Genomic DNA, 5,643 nt, shown 5'->3' with positions numbered 1-5,643 from the left:
TCAAGAAATCATGTAACCCGCCCCTAAGTGAACTCAGACTCAACTCAACGAGCTCGGGCATTCGTATCCATAAGTGAACTCGAACTCAACTCAACGAGTTCAGATGCCTAGTTACATCTCACGAACTCGGACTCAACTCAACGAGTTCAGACATTCGCATCCATAGGTGAACTCGGACTCAACTCAACGAGTTCGGATGTTCAACCATCCTAGTGACATGTCACTTGTATCCTAATCTATTCCTAAGGTTCAAACGGGATTTTTCCTTCGATCTCACATTTGTCGTCTTCCATGGAATATCAGAATCGATACTCGGTAGCAATTCATATTTATCAAGTAGTAAACATAATTTGCATATTACTCAACATTAACCACAAAGCATAATATTTCACGATTAAAAATCAGCATATCATATAATTAACATTAATAACTTAAAAATAACATTTATGCTACATTATTTACACATGAACTTACCTTGGTACCAAAATATAAAGATTTTGCAATTTAGTCCACAATATTTTCTTTTCCTCGATCACGACTTGAATCTCGTTTTTCTTGATCTATAATACCAAATTAATCTTATTTAATACATACATTTATCAAAACAGCATTTAATATGAACTTTAAAAAAAATTACACTTTTGCCCCTAAACTTTTGCATAATTACACTTTTGCCCCTAGGCTTGGGAATTAAACTTTATTCCTTATTCTTATGTTTTATAACATGCTGATCACTTTTCCCTTCTATGGCAACATCAAATTCTCTCTCTAACATATACTTGTGACTATTAGGTATTTTTGCCGATTAAGCCCTCTTACTCGTTTTCACTCAAAACCGAGTAGCACAAGTTGTCTAACATAATTTAAAACCTCATATTCTATCATAAAACATCAAAATACACAAATTTCACCTATGGGTATTTTTCCAAATATAAACCCTAGGTTGAATTATTGCTAACATAAGCTTAATCGAGCTACCGAGATTCCAAAAACGTAAAGAACATTAAAAACGGGGCTTAGAATCACTTACTATGGAGCTTGGAAGCTTGAAACAAACCCTAGCTATGGAGAACCCTTGAAATTTTGTCCTAATGAAGAAGATGGACAAAAATTGGCTTTTAATTTTGTTTTTAATTCATTTTAATAACTAAATGACCAAAATACCCTTACTACTAAACTTTCCAAAAATTCCTTCCATGTCCTAATTTTGTCCATGAACTTAAAATTGGTCAAATTGCTATTTAAGACCTCCTCATTAATATTCCAAAACAATTTCATACTAAAAACTTCTAGAATGCAAGTTTTGCAACTTATTCGATTTAGTCCCTACTTTCAATTTAAGCACTTTAGGCATAGAATTTCATCACGAAATTTTCACACAATCATGCAATCATATCATAATCATCAAAATAATTATTTCTATCTCGGATTTGTGGTCATGAAACCACTATTACGTTAAGCCCTAATTCAGGATATTACATGGTTCCCTTGGGTACGATATCCCGGTCTTGCCATTACTATACTATTGTTCGACAGGTGAGTTTGCCTTTTCATTGTGATAATAGTTAGTCTAGGTTGATCTTCATTATAATATTTATTACTTGTTACGAATCATGCGATTGCCGGGGAACTGAAATATTAGGAACACTCAATTTTTATTACTTTAGCCATTAATTATTTTTCTTGAAATTTAATTTAATTTTAGTATTATTTATTAATTGACTTTTTCTTTCTCTTAGCAGGTTTTTATAGTTTAAGGCTAGAGGAAACCGATCGGGACCATTACTTTTTGACGAAGAAATAGATCACACAGTTCGTAGAAACCAAAGAGAAATAAGGCACAGCTTAAGATACATAGAGAACGAGCAAGAAGACGATAGTCAACCTCCAACTGACAAGATGGCTGAAAACCAAGGCAATCAGCTACCTCCTGCAATTGCGGCTAATCAAAATCCTGCTCCACATACTATGTATGATTATGCTAAACCTTCTCTAACAGGAACTGAATCTAGCATAGTTAGACTTGCCATAGCTGCAAATACTTTTGAATTAAAACCTAACATTATTCAGATGATACAGCATTTTGTTCAGTTTGATGGTTTACAGGATGAAGATCCCAACGCTCACTTAGCAAATTTTCTAAAATTTTGCAATACATTTAAAATCAATGGCATTTCTGATGATACCATTCGTCTTCGGTTATTTCCTTTTCATTGAGAAACAAAGCTAAACAGTGGTTGAAATCGTTACCACGAGGGTCAATTACTACTTGGGAACAAATGACCGATAAATTTTTACTAAAATATTTTTCGCCGGCTAAAATGGCTAAATTACGTAATGATATCTCTTTTTTTGCGTAGATGGATTTAGAAACACTTTACGATGCATGGGAGAGATATAAGGACTTAGTGAGAAGGTGCCCTCACCATGGTTTACCGCTTTGGCTACAAGTACAAACATTCCACAATAGTCTGAATCCCTCGACCCAGCAAATGGTTGACGCAGCTGCTAGCGGAACCATCAACAACAAAACACCTGAAGAGGCTTATGAATTCATTGAAGAAATGTCGCTGAATAACTATCAGTGGCAAGTCATGAGGACTAAGCCAAAAAACACAGCCGGCATTTATAACGTCGACTCAGTTACTATACTGTCAAATCAGGTAGAACTTCTCAATAAAAAGATTGATGGTTTACTTGGTTCTACGTAGATACATCCAATAATGAGGTGTGACTCAACCGGAGGAGGTGTGCATACAGAATATCAATCCTTCAATCCCACAACTGAAGAGGAACAAGTCAACTATATGGGTAACAATAACTTTAGATCTCAAAATAACCTATACAGTAATACTTATAATGCAGGTTGGAGGAACCACCCAAATTTCTCCTGGGGTGGTCAAGGAAATCAAAAGCCACAAAATCCTCAGGGTTTTCAACAGTCGCCTTATCAACAAGAGAAGAAACCGAACCTTGAAGAGATGCTCTCAAAATTCATATCAATGTTAGAAACCCGTTTCCAAAATACTAAGACGGCACTTAAAAATCAACAAGCATCGATCCGAGGACTCGAAACTTAAATAGGCCAGCTATCCAAACTAATCTCCGAACGACCACAAGGTAGCTTACCAAGTAATACTGAACCTAACCCAAGGGAACACCTGAACGCAATTAGTACTCAAGATAAGGAAGGATTCATGGCACCTGAGCCAGAATTGATGCAAGGAACTGTGGTGAGCAAAGGTAAAAGTGAGGTATGTCATAACAAAACGGTGAATGATGAATATAAACTTCGTGTCCCATACCCTAACGTGATGAGAAAAGACCGCTCAGACAAGCAATTCAGTAAATTCCTCACACTTTTGAAAAAATTACATATTAACTTACCGTTTATTGAAGCTTTGTCGTAGATGCCAAATGCAATGAAATTTTTAAAATAACTTTTAGTAAATAAGTGAAATTTGGACGAAGTATCGCATGTGGAGTTAAATGCAGTCTGCTCAGCTATTCTACAGAATAAGCTACCCCACAAATTGAAAGATCTAGGGAGTTTTACAATTCCTTGTTTAATTGGTAGTTTAGATATAAGTCATGCATTAGCTGATTTAGGGGCTGGTATTAACATTTTGCCTTACAAAATGTTTAAGCAACTAGGTCTTGGGAAACCTAAACAAACTAGGATGAGCATTTAATTGGCAGATAAAACTATAAGATTCCCTAGGGTATTATTGAAGATGTACTCGTGAAAGTAGATAAGTTCATATTCCCCATTGATTTCGTTATTCTAGACATAGAGGAGGATAATAACACCCCTTTGATTTTAGGAAGGCCCTTTCTAGCAACTGCTAAAACAATTATCGATGTTGGCACAGGTGAACTTACACTTCGTGTGGGAGATGAAACTATCACCCTTCAAGCTCGTAATTCTGGCATCACATCGAACATTAAAGGTAATAGTCCACACCAATCTACTAAAACTAACAATATGAATTTGCAGAAATTAAGCTTCAAAGAAGTTCACGAGCCATGTTCCAGAAATGATAGAGGACACATTCATGAATAACGAAGGCTACGGATAGAGGAGCTAGATGAATGGCGAGCACATAAATCAAGAACACATGATAAACTGAAACTACGCCAAAACAAGCCTGATACCTTTCCTAATCAACTTAAGGTTGGTGATAAAGTCTTACTAGATGCCGCAGATCCCCACATTGTCACTACCACACTGAATGAGAAAATCCCTCTTACGGTACTCAATATTTTTCCATTCGGTACGGTGGAGGTGAGTCACCTCAAGTTCGGCACTTGAGGAGTATAAACTCGTCGAACCACCCTGACCATTCACTAGAGAGGTAAGTCGAGCTTAGACTATAAATAAGCGCTTCTCGGGAGGCAACCCGAGCACTAACATATTTTGATTTCTTTATTTTTAATTTCTAACACTTTGAAACATTAACTTTATCTTTGAATTGCAAATATTTACAGCACACACGGCCAGGCACATGGGCGTGCCTAAAGTCGTGGCCAAATAGGGGAAGAGACACGGTCGTGCGATACGACCATGTGGAATGTTGGACATGATTTCCCTAAAACACAGGATGGGATAAATCCCCATGGCCGTACGACATGGCCGTGGGTGAACTTGATAGGTGAATGGAAAAACACGGGCATGCCAGGGGCCAAGCTCGGTTCTATTTCTTTGACATGGGCGTGAGCCGTTAAGCCATGGACAATAATACACGGGCATGGGAGAAGCAAACAAAGCTAGGCACGGCCGTGTGACATGGCCGTGTACCACACACACCCAAGACACACGGGCGTGGAATAATAGCCGGGCATGACCTAAATAGGAAAATTCAAAAAACCTGGGCTCACCTTCAGAGTACACGGATGTGGCCCTAGGCCGTGTGCACCTTCCCTATATAAGCAAATCAATGTTCATTTTCTTCTTCCTTTCAAAACCCTAGCTGAAATCTTCTCTTCTCCACTCCCTAATCCCTATTCCGGCCACCATTCCCTAGATTCTCACTTCCTCAACCCCCAAACCACCCTAAACTCCACTCCTTCTGCATTAATCCTCACTTTCCCCTCCATTTTTCCTCTACACGGCTGTATCCCCACGCCACACGCCCGTGCTCGCCTCCAACATGCCCATGCGCCACCCTACAGCAGCTTTTGGTACATTATGTCATCATCGAGAGGCAAGAAGGCCGCGGTCCCATCCTCAAAGAGACGTCATGGACCGGGTTCTTCCTCAGTACGTGCTACAACTGAAGTTCGGCACCCATTCCTTGAGTTTTCGCAAGCTTCGCGGAGGAGCTAGTTCAGATACTACGCGTACGACCCCTCACTATAGATCCCTGAATCGACTGGGCTGCCGTAGAGCAAGTCTAGCTAGCTGATGCCCTCCGTGCCCTTCTGTCCACAGAGCCATGGGAACGGTTCTTCATTATTATCGAACCCACTTATTTAGAGATAACTTTAGAATTATGCTCTACTTTTCATTTACAGGTGGTGATGACGAACAATGACGACCCCGACACCATTCACTTCTGATTAGGTGGTCTAGTTCGCGCGATGAGTGTCCCAGAGTTTGGATTCGCGCTGGGACTTTACACCAATAAGTTTATGGAAGAGGAG

At 39.0% G+C, this 5,643-nt stretch overlaps 1 non-coding gene across 1 annotated transcript; it reads right to left on the bottom strand.

Annotated features, from left to right (window-relative positions):
• Positions 1–2,327: 2,327 nt before the first annotated feature.
• Positions 2,328–2,434, bottom strand: LOC121204122 (small nucleolar RNA R71). The gene has a single exon (XR_005899050.1). It is a non-coding gene; the product is annotated as a small nucleolar RNA R71 (small nucleolar RNA).
• Positions 2,435–5,643: the final 3,209 nt, after the last annotated feature.

This window comes from Gossypium hirsutum, chromosome A07 (assembly GCF_007990345.1).
Source record: "Gossypium hirsutum isolate 1008001.06 chromosome A07, Gossypium_hirsutum_v2.1, whole genome shotgun sequence".
Classification (NCBI taxonomy): Eukaryota; Viridiplantae; Streptophyta; class Magnoliopsida; order Malvales; family Malvaceae; genus Gossypium; species Gossypium hirsutum.
Note: the sequence above shows the minus strand (reverse complement) of the source record. Positions and strands in the feature narration are given on the sequence as shown.